Source organism: Carya illinoinensis, chromosome 9, assembly GCF_018687715.1.
Source record: "Carya illinoinensis cultivar Pawnee chromosome 9, C.illinoinensisPawnee_v1, whole genome shotgun sequence".
In the NCBI taxonomy this organism is placed as follows: Eukaryota; Viridiplantae; Streptophyta; class Magnoliopsida; order Fagales; family Juglandaceae; genus Carya; species Carya illinoinensis.
The window spans coordinates 33,257,894-33,275,000 of NC_056760.1; the positions used below are offsets into that span (position 1 = coordinate 33,257,894).

At 35.8% G+C, this 17,107-nt stretch overlaps 1 long non-coding RNA gene across 1 annotated transcript; it reads right to left on the minus strand.

The window, feature by feature from the left end:
* Positions 1–11,449: 11,449 nt before the first annotated feature.
* On the minus strand, positions 11,450–12,873 carry LOC122275508. Its single transcript, XR_006228573.1, has 2 exons — positions 12,665–12,873; positions 11,450–11,917 (listed from the first exon to the last, which is right to left on the minus strand). It is a non-coding gene; the product is annotated as an uncharacterized LOC122275508 (long non-coding RNA).
* Between the last annotated feature and the right edge of the window lie 4,234 nt (positions 12,874–17,107).

Below are 17,107 nucleotides of genomic sequence, written 5' to 3' on the forward strand. Positions count from 1 at the left end.
ACTTTCCTTAAAGAAAAACTTTGAACCAAATCAGAAAAATTTTATATTATATTTTTCTTATTTAATACTGAAAAACAAAAACCTAAAAGCAAAACAGAAAAATAAAATGCATGTCTTAGACAAATGCAGTAATATTAAGAATGCAAGAACGTGCAAGTAGTCTTATCAATTAATGTGACATGACATCTTCTTTGACCACCAACTTTACTTTAAATTTTGGCCTATTCTTTTCATTAACACCATTTTGTATGATTTTTTCTTTATTTTGAAAACAAAATTTATCCAGTTCACCAAGCTTAAGGCTTATGGCGTTTATTTGATGACTCAACTCTTCCACCTTATTTTCTAAATTCTTTTCCTTCATTGTATATTTTATTTTTCCTTCTTTTTTTCTATATTTTTCTCAAGTTAAAACAATGTGGCTTTATATAGCCAAGAATACCACAAAAATGACAAGTAGGAGTAAACTTACATTCAGACTGACCTTGGTTGGGCTTATTTGTCATTAATCTGTCATGTGAGGCTCTTGGAACATGAGTTCTAAACACGACATTCTTTGGAGCTTCTTCATCTTGACTTCCTTTAAGAAAAATGATATCTTTTGATGAAGTGGCAGCGGAGGATGAGCTTTTAAGTTCCACACCTTGGGAAGTCCTATACCCCAAACCCAATCGATCACAACTAGATTTTTGAAAACTCAACATCTCTTCAAATTTCTGTGTTATTTTTTTTTTTTGCACTCTTGTAACGTTTTCAATTCTTTTTCTAGTGCAATCTTTTGATTTTTTAATGTTGACACTTGAACACCAGAAATTTTTAATGCCTCAAAAAGATTGTTTTTCTCATTCTCCATAGCAGTAAATCTATTGTATAGCTTTTTGTTGATTTTCTTTAATTTGATCACTTCTTCACACACATCATTATATGCTTCTTGTAAACTAAACTCATGATCAGCCACAACTAGAGCAACCTCTGAATCCCTATCATCATCATCACTTTTAGATTTTGCTAGCCTAATATCAAAAGAATCATTAACAATAGTAGAAAAAGTCACAAAAGTATTGTCATCATCAGATGATGAATTTGAAGTTTCAGATTCTTAACTATCACTAAGTGTGACATTCAATGCTTTACCTTTACTTTTCCTGAATTTTGGATATTCAATTATTATGTGACCATAATCAGTACATTCATAACACTTTACTTTATCATTATTATTAGATTTTTCTTTATTCCATTTTTCAGAATAATTTTTCTTTGTAGAAATTTTTTTACCTCTTTTTTTCTTTCCACTAGACTTTTTATTAAAAATGAATTTTTTGAACTTTCTTGCTATGAGATCCATATCTTCATTGTTAAAATTTTTTTATTAGAAAAATCATCAAGATCACCTTTTACAGTTTTTAAAGCAATGGATTTACATTTTTTTGTTTAAGGAAGTGAGGATTCATATGTTTGTAAGGAACCGACCAGCTATTTAACCTTTATTGTATCCAAATCCTTACTTTCCTCAATGGCAATAACTTTGGATCGAAATCTTTCCGGTAAAGATCTCAAAATCTTCCTTACGATCCTTGAATCCCCCCCACCTTTTCGCCTAGATTAAACTTGAAATTCACAATATCATTTAGTTTTGCATAAAAATCATTAATACTTTCATCTTCTAACATTTTAATCTTTTCAAATTTTGAGGTTAGTATCTGCAATTTTGAATTTTTTACTATTCTTGTGCCTTCATGTATAACTTCCAAAATATCCTAAGCTTCTTTAGCAATCTCACACATAGAGATTCTTTTAAATTTTTCAGGAGATACCGCCATGAAAATAGCGTTAATTCCTTTTCCATTCCAATTGCAATTGTTGATTTCATCTTTTGTCCAAGCAATTATAGATGTCTCAGGTTTAGTCCATCCTTGTTCAGCTGAATGCCATACACGTCAATCCAAAAACTTGAGAAAAGCCCTCATACAAACTTTCCAATAAGCATAGTTTTCCCATCGAAGTATGGTGGAACGCATAATGACGTCGACATGATCTACAAGGGCACGGATCACACTCAGATGAGTGTATCACGCTCTGATGCCAATTGAAATTTCTCAAGTACCCCTGTAAAATCACAAAATTGTCTACCAATTTTCTTGAACAAATTGGTTAGATCTCCATATTATGATTATTAAACAAATTAAATACTTAAAAAAAAATAATCAAACTTGCAAGACAAAACAATTGGTTACGAAGGGAAACTTTTTAAAGATCTCTTTAAAGGTAAAAACCCTACGGAGCAACCAAACCCAGGAAAATCAATCTTATTGTTTAAAAATAATTACAAGTAATTCTCATTTACAAAATCTTTGTAACTTGACTCTTTTACTTGTCCAAACAAATGACCCATTTGTCTTCTACCGCAGTAGCAGCCAGAACCTCTGGCGATTTTCAAACTATTGACTTTCTTCCTGGAATTTCAGTGGCTGAAATCAAATCAATGATCTTTCACACTTGAACCACGATCACACTCAAAGAGAGATCACAAATATAAAAATTCACTAAAGAATTTTCTCATCAAAATATGCACTAGAAAGTGTTCTAGAAAATATGTAGATTTGAATCTCAACAGATCCTAAGCAATAGAGTCTCTTAAATAAACAATTTGAAAAGAGTTCTAGTTGAAGTAGGATTCTACTGATGGATAGAATCTATCGTGAGAACGTCTCTTAATGAATTGTTGACATTTCGCGAGAACTCTCTTCTGGATTAACTTCTCTCTGTTCAGCTTTCTTCTGGATAAATGCAGATCCTCATGGACTTGATTTTTACCTCAACGACTTACCTAAACAACCTCTAAGACTTCTAGATAGACTCAATTATTGTTTAAAGATAAATAAATAATTATTTTACATTCATTTAATAATTTCAAATATAATGATAAGATAAGCCTTATCATATAGTCATCTAATCCTAGCTGATTTTTACCTTTAAAAATATTGAAGTAGCAAAATCTAACATTAAAGACGATTGAGAATTGAAATTAAAAAATAACAGATATTTTAAATAATATTGTTCATTACATATATTAAATGCAAAATACAAAATATGATAGAATTTCATAAACAACACTCAGATCAATGTGTTAGTCACAAAATTCGTTCTCTGTATCTTCACAGTCAAGGTCTCAACCTTCTCGTTGAGGATATCTACATGATGGGCTATCTCACCTACAGATTCTTTTACATCCACGATCTGTCGATTGATATGCACAGATAGTTGTGGGATCACCACATTAACCCAAGCAAGCTGTGCATCTCCCGCAGTTGTTCTAATTGGCTGCTAACTACTACTCCCTAGACCAGGTTAGGGCTGGCTTGGAGGAACTAGATCTGCTACAGGGGGTGGTTGATGTCGAGCATGCCCTCTCCTCTGTCTAATGCTACATTGATGCTTGCTCATGTCGAGGGGACTCATTTGATTTTTGACCCACTCCTTCAACTAGAGTGGCACTCTCTGAGCAAGTACTGGCTGATGATGACACTACACGGAGGGTTATCCATGTAGACGATGCTTGCCTCGTAACTGATCATCTCAAAGATGCGCAGTGGCAAATCGATGGGATCTTCACATGTCACTCATATAAAAAATTGTGTCAAATCTGACTGAATGTGGTCTTATGTGCGACATGATCCAAGTTTGCTGTAACAATAAGCTACAACATACAGAAGAAATGTAGCATATATGTTTGGTTGAAGCCATTCTTTCTCTTGATCTACGTGCGATCTCTCCTTCTGAGGATGTAGAAATCCTCGTCTTGGTCATCATCCCAAACCTTACAGTTAGCACCCTCGGCCTTCAATCGGTCTTCATCTCTGGTTGCTGATGGGCCAACTTGGCTAGTAGATGATGCAGAAGTGCCTACATCTACATTGGGTGTGCTGTATGCAGACGTAGTTTGCAAACCATGGGTGTGTCGCTAGTCTAAGAGTCAGCTATAGTCGATTTCTCAACTACTCGACAAATCCCAAGGAGCTCGACGATGACATCCACTGAAATCTCGAATGAAACACCACATATAGTCACGGTGTGAGAGGATGTGTCCTAAGGCATGGAGCACATCCCCATATAGAACTCCCGAACCATTGAGAATTTGAGGGGTATACCTCTGTGAGGCTTTTTTGCTTTCATTTGAGCTCGTCGATCTCATTTATCATGACCTCTCCTTCCCTCCCCCATTTCTTGGTATGCAAAGGATGAGCCATATCCTGAAAATGGATAAGAAAAAAAAATATTAGTACTATAATTGATGCATCTTTCGTATTAATTTTAAACTATTCTGCAGTAACGTACAAATATGGATATGTTCAAACATTCAGACAAAACATTTGAAAGTAAATGTTCAAAACATAAAAATTAAAGTTTGAACGTACAATATACACGTTCGAACGTGGAAGGCAAAATGATGAAGAAATTGAAAAGTAGTATGTTTGAACGTACTATTTAACGTTTAAACATAAAAATTAACATTTGAACATACTAAATACACGTTCGAACATGGAAGGCATAATGACTAAGTATTTGAAACATCTGACGTTCGAACGTTTGGATGAAATGTTTGAGTATTATGACATAAAATGGTTGAGTCTCCATTCTCGAAAATGACATTTCACAACCTAAGTGGCCAAATACCACTATAGAAATGAAGTATACACTTCAAGAAGCCTTTCTACAGTGACCATTTGGCCAATGGCAAGCTATGGTAGCCAGAGAATGGAGTTGAAAATCCAACCACTACTTGGTTTCAGTTTATACAAATTTTGAACTAAAACTTATAAAAAAAAGATGTAAAAGGACAAAAGAGGGATGCCTACCTTTTTGTGATGGTTGTGGCAGGGTTTGATGTCTGTGGTGACGGTTTAGTGGTGGGTTGCAATGGTGGAACTTGGAGATAATGACAAAATATGTGAAAATGACATTTTGCAGTTCGGTTTTGGACTTATATACATGAAACCTTCGAACGTTTCTTATTGAATTTCATTAATATATATATATTTTGAAAGGAACACTTGTATTCAGTAATAGTCGATTACAAAAGAGAAGCAATACAAAAAGGAACATCCTCAATGTCAACAAGGACATCATTGATGTGTAAAGCATCTCTAGCTAAGCAATGAGCCAAACTATTACAACTTCTAGAAACATAATCAACTGAAAAAGATTCAAATCTCAGCAGCAGCTGTTTGATATCAATAATGATCAAACCAGTATGTTTCCAGCTATCTTTGTTGCCTTTGATGTCATTCACTACATTAATAGCATCCCCTTCAAGATTGATCTGTTTTAGTCCAATGTCTAGAGCCAGCTTAACAGAATGTAGAGCTCCAAGAGCCTCAACCAAGTAAGGGTTAGGAAAAATAGATCTGCACATCCTCATGCAAGCAATCACCCTTCCATCCCAATCCCGAATAATAGTCCCAACACCCACTTTGCAATTCACTTTATCCACTGCAGAATCCCAGTTGATTTTGTACACATCAGCAGGGGGAGCACTCCATTGAATCGACTGAGGGATGATTGTAGGATTAGTTGTCTGTTGAGAGAAAAGAGCAGTGAGATCTTCAAGTTTCTGATTTGCCTGTCTCACAATCAGTTGAGGGGAGGAAAAAGTTTGGTTAAAAACCAAATCATTCCTTCTTCTCCAAATTTTCCATGTCACAACAGCTACTTCCATTAAAACTTCATCTTTAAGATCCTGCAACAAATGCATCAACAAGCTTCTGAAAGTAATCTGGTTTAGACATTGTTTCTGCAGTTTTGATGAGCAAAGACACCACAAATCCCTAGCTACCTCGCACTCCCATAAGACATGTTCCACAGATTCTTCATGTTGATTGCAAATAGGACACCAAGGTTCATTTACAACCTTTCTCTTAAAAAGATTTAGTTTTGTTGGAAGGCTATTATGACATGCTTTCCACAAAAATAATTTCTCTGCATTTGGAACTTTAATCCTCCAAAGCTTGTTCCAATTTTCACTATCAACAAGAGTTTGAGAATGCTGACTTTTAGCTCTTTGATGAAGCCCAAGTTGAAGATGATATGCACTTCTAACAGAGAAAATTCCATTAGAAGTACATCTCCAGATAACTTTATCAGGACTGTTGCATAAACTTATAGGGATCTGTTTAATTATTTCAGCTTCCCTCTGTAGAAAAGCTTGATCAATTAAATCTGTCTTCCAGGTTTTGGCTTCATGGTCAATAAGTGCAGAAACAGTTTCCTTAGGATCAAAACAAGTAATAGGACTTTGAACTTTGAATGAAGTTGGAATAGGCAACCATTTATGGTGCCATATCTTAGTGCCTGCTCCATTACCATTATGCCAGAATAAGCCTTCTTCCAACAAGGGTTTAGCAGCCATAAGACTCCTCCATACAAGGGATGAGTTCCTTGGAATTGTAGCATTTAGGAACTGACCATCAGGATGATACTTAGAGGAAATAACTTTTGCAGCAAGAGAGTGAGGGAAATGAAGTAATCTCCATCCTTGTTTAGCCAACATTGCATGATTAAAATGTTCAAGATCTCTGAATCCTAAACCCCCCACTGCTTTAGCCTTAACCATCTTATCCCAGTGACACCAATGCATCTTTCTCTCCTCAGCTTTCTGACCTCACCATAACTGTTGAGTCAATCGACCAATTTCTAATAGGAGAGACTTTGGAATTTTAAATACACCCATGCAATAAGAATCTCTTTACCAGCCTGAGATAAATACTTCAATTTCCAGTTGCTAATCCTCCCTCTAACTTTGTCAATAACACTTTTAAAGGCCTTGGTTTTTGATCTTCCAATCTCCACAGGAAGGCCTAAGTATTTGTCATAAGGTAGAGAGGATTGAATTCATGCCACTTGAGTGATTAGATCTCGAGCTTCATCTTTAGTATTTTTGCTGAACAGAATTGAGGTTTTTTCCTTATTAAGTCTTTGACCACTTGCCAGCTCATAGGTGTTAAGAAGATGAGATAACCTGGCCCATTCCAATGGGTTTGCTTTACAGAAAAGAAGACAGTCATCTGCAAAAAACAGATGGCTTATCCTCACCTGATTTCTACCCAAGGGAACACCTGTAATGACACCAATCCCTTCAACATTTTGGATCATTCTACTTAGAGATTCAGCACAAACAATAAAAAGGTAAGGAGACAAAGGGTCTCCTTGCCTTATTCCTCGAGAAGGAGTAAAGGAGCTTTGAGGAATTCCATTTAAAAGAATAGAATAAGACATAGTAGAAACACATCTCAGAATAACATCAACCCATTTAGAGTCAAATCCCATCCTTAACATGACAGCTTGAAGAAATGACCATTCAATCCTATCATATGCCTTGCTCATATCCAACTTTAAAGCCATGAACCCTTCTTTCCCTTTGATCTGAGTTTGCATAGAGTGCATAGCTTCAAAAGCCACCACTACATTATCAGTTATCAACTTGTTGGGAACAAAGGCACTTTGTGTGTTAGAGATCAACTGAGATAAGAAAAGTTTAAGCCTGTTGGCCAGAACCTTAGCCAAGATCTTGTATATTATGTTACAAAGGCTTATAGGTCTAAACTCAGTTACTCTTGAAGGATTTTTCACTTTGGGGATGAGAGCAATATAAGTTGCATGTCCTTAGGCCACTCAGCAGCTAGAAAGGCATTTTTGATAGTTGAACATATATCAGGACCAATCACACCCCAATGATTTTGGTAAAAAATAGCAGGAAAACCATCAGGTCCTGGAGAACCAAGACCATTCATATTAAAAACAGCCCCTTCAATTTCTTCATTAGAGATCCCTTTTGTAAGAACTGCATTCATTTCTTGAGTGACCACAGGTTGTATATTCTGGAGGCATTCTTCAAAATTGACAGGCTCTGTAGAAGTAAATAGATGACTGAAGAAGGAAAGAAATAAGGAGCCCAATTCTTCTGGATTTTCAATTATACGCCCCTCATCATCTGTTATCCTTTTGATAGAGTTGACTTTCCTTCTTTGGGAAGCACATTTGTGAAAAAAAATTAGTATTTCTGTCCCCCTCTTTCAGCCATTGTTGCTTTGCCCTTTGCTTCCATCTTAAGTCCTCTTCTTCCATTAATGTGTCAACTTCCCTCTTGAGTTGATAAATCTCAGAATTTCTGTCTTCTTTATTAATACTTTGCAACTGTTTAATCTGGTTTCTTTTGGATTGGATCACATGCTTAGTACTTTGGCTAGTAGTCTTACTCCATTGGGACAGTTCCTCACTGCATCTTTTCAAGCCTTGCATAGATTCTTTAATCCTTGACTACTGTAGTAGTGTATTTCCCCATGCTCTTTTAATCACTTCCTCACAACCATCTCTTAAAAACCAACTGGCTTCATATCTAAATGGTCTTGAACTAGAAGCTCTGATTAAATTTTCACTGTTAAATACAAGGAAAAGAGGTGCATGATTTGAACATTGAGCTGCAAGTGTTGATATAGAGCAATCAGGAAAACCATCAAACCAATCTTGATTACCCAATGCCCTATCCAGTTTTTCTTTAGTAAAAGAATCCCCTTCCCTTTTATTGCTCCAAGTAAATAAATCTCCTTGGAATGGAAATTCTCTCAAAGCATAATCTTCCATGGCAATTCTGAAATCCTCCATCAATATGAAAGGCCTGTCTGCTGCACCAAATGTTTCGTAACTATGGAGGACTTCATTAAAATTCCCAATACAAATCCAAGGCATATTAACAGTAGGCTTTATGGCCCTGAGAAGCTCCCAACTAGCAGCCCTTCTAGCAACTTCAGGAAACCCATAAAAGCCAGTTAGTAAGTAAGGACTTTGCTCACCCTCACCAGACACCTTTAATGAGATATGATGCTGAGTATAAGTCAGTAATTCCACCTCCATTTGATCTTTCCACAAGAAACAAATCCCACCACTTAGTCCCATGCTCTCAATAACAAAACTGTGCTGGTAACCAAGTTTATTCCTAATACTTTCCACCTTATTCCTGTTACACTTTGTTTCCATTAAAAAAACAAAGTTTGGGCACTTAGAGCACACCAGATGGTGCAACTCACGAACTGTTCGAGAGTTCCCAAGCCCTCGACAGTTCCAACTTAGGCAATTCATTAGGCTTGGTGGGGCTGCGAGGCAGCCACCGCCATATTATCAACAAATGACTCCACATTTGTCTTTTGTTTTTTCTCATGTTGAGAAGACATGCATAAAAGAGTTAGATCTCAAAGCTCTTTTTTTGTCACCATTAATTTGTAGATTTGGATCAAAAATAATATCCTTACCTGGTCCCTCACGTGCCTTCTTTTTCCGGGTGGATTTCCTTCTCATTAAAGGAGATTGTGAATGGGAGCTAAAGGTAAAAAGATCAGCACCAGCTTCAGGTCCATGTGTAACCATATCCATAGGCAGTAGGTTTTCAATAACACGTGGATCATTTTGGAGATTACTTGTTATGATAGGCGCCAATAACTCAGTTTGATTATTCTTTAAAACTGATCCACTGCTACCTTCAGTTACCTGAAAGGAACATGCCTACTGCATGATAGTAACGTCTCCTTTATTGGAAGTAACTGCCTTGAGTGAAAGCTCCTTTTGTAACGGCTCCTCAGAAGGACCTCCAGTTTCCTGCCCAACAGAAGTCCCACCACCTTCCTCCTCCCTTGGTCGATCAGAACCACCACCTTCACCACCATACTTTTTCACTTCAGATAGTCTACTTTTGATTGAGGTAGCCCTTAACCATGGACCAAATTGCAGCTCTTCACTATCATCTCCATGCATGAGAGGACAGTTTTTACCTTTGTGTTTGAGGACTCCACATTTGAAACAGAAATTTTGTAGTCTTTCATATTTGAATGCAATCCAATTCCTCTGTTCACCACATTGCACCCATCTACCACGAATCAATGGTTCAAAGATATTGACACTCACTTTTACTCGAAGACTCCTACCCCAACCCATGTCATCCTTCTTCACTTCCACTGCAAGAACCTCCCCAATTGCAGAAGCAATAAGTTTCCCATATTCCTGATTCATACCTGCAAGGGGTATATTATGAAGTTGCACCCAGAATCACTCTTGTGTAAAAGAGATGGCATTGATAGGGAGGTTGCCATCAACTTCTTGCAAGGCAACCAAATATCTGTCAAAGGTCCATGGTCGACCTTGCAGGACTTTTTCTCTAGCTGTCAACAACTGGAATTCAACAAGAATAGAATTGTCACCCACCACTAGGAACTCCACCCAGCCCTTCAATCTCCAAACCATCGCCATTGTTGTTTTGAAAGCTTCTGTGTTGATAGGTTTGTATGAAGAAATCAAAGAAAGAAGACAATTCCCCTTCAATGACGCTTCTTGTATGGTATGATCAGATAAAACAACCACCTGCTCTTCTACATCTGAGAGTTTGAGACCCTCCCATAAAGATGTTAACCTGTCCGTAGCCATGCATGCACAAAACTCCATAGCCTAAAGCTGAGAGACAAAAAACTCTGACACAAGCAGAGAGAAAAACCTTACTCTAGCAGAGAGAAGGACCCCCTATTAGGATTTGAATCATCTGGCCCATTAATATATTAATAATATATTATATTATATTATATTATTAATATATGTTATATATTATAATATAAAATATATACTATAAAATATTATATTTTATAGTATATAATATAATATAGATATATATACTATATGCTCATATATACTATAATATATACCATATATATTATCATGTATAGAATAATAAATTTGAAATTTGAAAGCCTCTAATATTAAACTTGAAGTTTCGGATGAAAAATTATTACAAGAATTTATACTATTAAAATAGTTAAAAATTTTAACACTCCTGATAAAGAGCCATTATTAATTTAAAAAATTAATTACTTTAAAACTATAATTGAAAAAGAAGTATGTTCTAACTTACCTAATACCTTTTAGAGTAGAGAGCAACATATAGTCGAATTACCTTATGAAAAAGAATTTTATGAAAAGAATATTTCTACTAAAACTAGACCAATTCAAATGAACAATGAATTATTGGAATTCTGTAAAAAAGAAATTAATGAAATGAAATTGATTTCAAATCTCCTTCAAGATTGTTATGCACATTGACATGGATTGTGACAATAAAGCAGCTTTGCAACATTACTGAAAATCCTGTCTTTAATAGGAGAACCGAGCAGATCAACATTGATTGTCATCTAGTATGAAAAATGATCCAAGTAGGCTTCATTGAGACCCTGCATGTTTCATCATAGCATCGACTTGCTGATATTTTAACTGAATCACTTAGTTTTGATCTCTCTAATATACAAGCTAGGTATTCTCAATCTGCATAGCCCAGCTTGAAGGGGGAGTATATCACATGAGCTGTACCTGTAATTTTAAGTTTGTTAAATTCTGTTATAGCAGTTAGGAAATAGTTCTCTTACACAACTCTGTTCACTAGTTTAGTTTAAACTGTATATATATGTAACCAATTCATTCATTTACAATATAAACACATATATTACAGAAACTCAGCTTCTTGTCACCCGTCTTTTCATCTTGCAATAGACATTACACAAACACATAACTCATAAGAACCATTCTGAGCACAAAAATGCAACTAGAGAGAGCTGTACTTCCACCACCCAAATTTTCACAAGCACATAAGAACCATAATTCTAGACCTGTGCTGATTTATCCTGGGGTGGAGACGCGGCATGGAATGGAGGTGCTGGATAATGCGGCATGGAATGGAGGTGCTGGATAATGCGGAACTCTTGCGGCTTGGCTTCGACCCCGTGCCCTTCCAAGAAGGTAAAATGCCAATGCTACAATCAAGATGAACAGTATCACAGGCAGTGATATCACTACAATACCCATTTTTAGGCTTCTTTAGGATCTTATGGTTCTGCATATAACATCAATACAAATTTGATCAGTTCAAAGTTCTGTCAAATTAACACAAACCTCTCTCTCTCTCTCTCTGCGTTGATGCCAACCAAGTTGTTTCATCTACTGGTTTGGTGATAATCGAATATAATTTTTACAGCGCCTGCTGAATCAATGGAAATTGTGTCTGCAGGAGTGGTTCACCTTCTTTTTCACTCTGATTTTTGTCTAATTCTCTTCTACTCTTGTATCGATAAAAAATTATTGGACCCTCAGAAAGCATATACAAAAGCATTTATACTTTTACCTTTTTTTTTAGTTGAACTTTTAATAAAGGCAAGAACTCTTCTAGTAATATGGAATCCATTTACCATCTTTCTATAGTCAACCGGAATATTACAATTTCTTTCTCATATTACTAAACGACGTCTCCTTCTCAAGCATTCACCAGCTTCCTATACTCAAATTGGAGTACTACAAAACTTCTTTGATCAGGTCAAATCCTACAGGCTATATTCTCACAAATCCTTGTTAACTAAGCCTCAAATCGACTACATATTCTTTGAAAAGCCTACATATACAACCCAGAATGAAAAGAATTTAAGAAAAAATAAACTGATGAGGTTCTGAATTGAAAATTCAACCTCAAGCAGCTGCCAAGGATTAGCTAAGCCATAAATAATTAAATAGGAAACAAAATAAAATAGAAAATGAAAACAGAGCTTTAAATCAGTTACTATATACTGAACTAATTCTTTGTACTTACTTATGTCACCCTGAGCTCTGCAACCCAACCCGAACAAGGCTACGAGAGGAGAGGAGAGAGAGCCTAATCACAACTACAGAAGATGGAGAGTGGAGAGGAAGGGGCTTTTGTGGTAGCTTGTTTAAATGACTTGAGTCCTCCTCCACGCGTATTTTTGATGCATAATTATCCAGTTTACTTGCCCCACGTTTCATTAGTTTTGAGTCAACCTTTTCTAGTTCGGTTTGTTGGGTAGATTTAACTGCTACTCTTGTTTAGCTTTTGAGCGAGGATACCAACTCTGCCTTTTACCATCGTCGTCTTGTTATAGCGCAATTTAAGTTACGTTTTGAGTTAAGAGAAGATGGGTTGAGATAAAAGTTAAAAAATTTAAAAAAAAATATTATTTTTTAATATTATTATTATTTTAAAATTTTAAAAAAATTAAATTATTTATTATATTTTATGTAAAAATTTTAAAAAGTTGTAGAGAAGAAATAAGATTAAATACTTTTACTGTCCAAAATGACTTAGTATTAATACATGAATTAATTTGATTTGTAATTTTCAAACTTAAAATTTTATTTTTAAATTAAATTATGTCAAATATATAGTGTGTAGTGTAAACCCCCTCAAATAAAATTATTCTTAAATTATTAGGGGCTATTTGTTACCTTTCATTTCTAAATCAATAAATTTATGCCACATGTGACGCCTCCAAAATCTCCATGCACGGAAATGGAAAAATCGAGACGTCCGGATGATGACATCACGGGTCATCATCCTATCGACGAGTGTCAAGTGTGTGTAAAAGCAACAAATGTGCAAAAAGAAATACGCAGCGGATAACGAAAGTCATGACTAAGTATGACCGGTGCAAAACTGCAAGTGCACAGTATCGTAGTTTTATAGTAAAGTAATAAGAAGAGTATCGTCCTCAGGGATTGGTACCGTACTCTTGCCAAATACCAAAATTATACTAATCTCAATTTTATCTAGAGGAATCGCTAAGGTTTTTGTAGTTGCAAATAAAACTAGATCAACTCAAAGAGAAATAAGCAAAGAAAATAAAACTGACTTTCAAAGATCAAATTCAATGGGGAAGAAAACTTCTAGGAAATCGATTTCATCTAATTTTTTACTATGCTTTTCTCATCCAGCTAATTTAACTTAAACCTCTTTTGTCTATTAGCAAATCTCTAATTCTAATTCATCCAAAAGCCTCTTTCGATAGTCAATTGGAATTGACTATTGGTTATCAATTCACACAAGAATATGCAAATTTAATAATCAAGAACGCAATAAGATCAATAATTTAATGACTACATAAGTTCATACAAGTCTTTCGATCTCTATACTTACCTATGCTGAAATATCCAAGATCTACCCTATGATTCACTCTTTCGATAGCAAATCACAAGATTACTTATCATCTAATCAATGGCCAGTTAATTAGAAGCAATAAATTCAGAATAAATCAGATAAACACAAAGAGATTTGCATTAAATTAGCATAGATAATCAAGCATAGTTCGGAAATAGGTTACATCGTTTTCCTAGAATGAAGAAAATTTAGCTCATGCTAGAAATGGAATTCAACATAAACGAATTCACCATAATTGTTCTGAGAAGATGGGAAGAAGAAAATAAACATTGAAAAATCCTCCTTGCAGCCTCAACTCGTCGTCAAAAGCTCAAGGGAACGATTCAACGCTTTTCTCTCGTCCGTGCTCGTGTATGATTCCAACGTACATGCAATAATTGGAATTCCGTCTCCAAAACAAATGAATTGAATCCTTCTAGCTGTGTTTTTCTCTCCCAAGAAGTGTTCTCCAATCAACCCTCGCGGCGCTAGAGTGAAAAATTGCTTTTATATGGTCTCACGGCGGAAAACCTAAAATCTGTCAAAATACGATGTTCGCTCGAGCGGGGTGTCGAGCGCGCGTCGAGCGTTCGACTCTGCCTGATTTCGCTTGAGCGGCCAATGTCTCCGCTCGAGCGATCTTTGTTTTTCAGCAACCCGCTCGAGCTCCCTGTCGAGTGGCAGTCGAGCGTTTGAATCTGCCTGAATTCGCTCGAGCGGCCAAAAGCCTCCGCTCGAGCGAACTTGTAAAATCTGCAATATGAAATTTTGCAAGTCATCAAATACCCTCAAACTTACAACTTTGTTTGTCCTCAAACAAAAAGAAAAACAAATGATAGTTTAGGCAATATCAACTCGACCCCAAAGAGAAGTATCATCACTCACCAAGCTTTTATGAATTTAGATTTCAGCTCTAGTATCTTACTCTTTTAACATCAAAGATGGCAAGAAAATCAATCAAAAATTTTGCAATTTGTCAAGCAAGAGTTAGGAGTTTACTTCAACCTAAAGCTAAGACCTTGAGTGTGTGTGTGATATTGTCAATTTAACCTCAAACCACCTGCAAACTCAGATAAAAGTAGAACAACCAAAATCAAAAGAATTCTCTTAAAACTTAACCCCATAAGTCCAATTTTCAGAAATCCTCTCCACTAATGTAGTCAACACCAAAATCAAAGATCAAAAGGTCTTTATTAAGGTTGTAATGATAGGCCACAGGGTGAGGGTTAGGAAAAAACTGGATATGGGAAATTAAATCAAACTGGGAAAACACTTAGTGAAAAGAACATTAAAAGAGAAACTCACATGATTCAAATCATAGCTCTTTCTTGGCAATATGCTCATACTTGTGGCATTATTATTGCTGTAATCACTGATGCAATACCAACAATTCCCTTGACAAAATTTGAGGTAATTCACATTCCGCTTGGCGACTTCTTTTTCTTTTTCTTTTCTTTTCTTTTCTTTCTCTTTTTTTTTTCCAGGCACTTCCTTTCTTCTTCTTCTTTTTCTTTGATCAAACAGAGCAAACATAATACGGTTCATCATGAAACAAATTTTCTCTTTTAAATGTAACTCTCCACCAAAGTATTTTCTCAAACTATCAACGATAGATTCATTGTTTTTCAGGCTTAGAGCGGGCATGGTTTATGTCATTCAAAGAATCAATAAAGGCTCATGAAGGCTCAAGGGGGTTGACTATGGAAACATACCATGTAATGATGGCATGACATTTAGGACGGCTGGGAAAGCTTTTTGGTTATGCCAAAGAAATGCCTAGATCATTTCTCTAATATTTGGTCTCAACCAGGATTTCGCCTCAAGGACCCATCAACGGATTCTAGAGCAAAGCAAAATCGAACCTCCCTCTTTCAATTAATTCAACTTCTTCTCTTCATAAGCAAAATGGAATAAGAGAAAAACAACTATGTGCTCAATTGTGTTCAAGGTCAAAGATTTAAACCAAAGTACCCACAAAACTTCACTTGACATAAAAGAAATTTTTGAAAATTTTTCTCAAAACCATCTTCAATCACAAATTTCAGAGTCATAGAGAATTCAATCTTACTCCAATGCATGCTTGGTAAGAGAATCAAACAACCCATCAACAACCCAAGACTTAGAAAACAAGAGGATCAAATGATTATAAGAGTTTACACCCCCAAACTTAAACTAAACAATGTCCTCATTGTAATACAAAAGTAAAAAGGATTGAAGAAATAAAAGGAACTTCCCTGGTTGCATCATGAATCTTCCGTAGATTAGAATTTTTCAGCTCTTTATTCTTGCTAAATAAACGTGCATCAAAAACCAATTTATTAAAACTTAAATAAATAAAGATAATAAAATAAATGAAAGAAAGAAAGATAGATCTATGGGTTGCCTCCCATAAGCGCTTGTTTTAAAGTCTACAGCCAGACTTTTCAATGATCATCAATTAGGATCTCCAAGAGGAATAAATGCATAGTTCCTCTCTATTTGCTCTCCATAGTAGTGCTTCAATCTCTGACCATTAACTCTGAAAATATTTCCAGTTTTGTCCTTCAAATCTACTACTCCAAAAGAGAAAACCTCATGAATTGTATAAGGACCCGTCCATCTTGATTTTAACTTTCCTGGGAAGAGCTTGAGTCGTGAATTGAAGAGTAAAACTTGTTGTCCTGGAGCAAACTCTCGCCTAAGAATCTGTTTGTCATGCCACTTCTTTGTCCTTTCTTTATAGATCTTTGCATTCTCATATGCATCATTCCGGAACTCTTCCATCTCATTCAATTGAAGAAGTCGCTTTTCACCTGCTGCCTTCAAATCGAAGTTAAACTTTTTCACAGCCTAATAAGCTCTATGCTCCAACTCTACAGGAAGATGACATGCCTTTCCAAACACTAATTGGTATGGAGACATCCCGATAGGTGTTTTAAAGGCTGTACGGTATGCCCACAAAGCATCATCAAGCCTCTTCGCCCAATTCTTTCTATTGATTTTGACCGTCTTCTTAAGGATGTTCTTGATCTCTCTATTTGAAATTTCAGCTTGACCATTAGTTTGAGGATGGTAAGCAAGTGCTATCTTGTGCTTCACACCATATTTAGACAGAAGATTCTC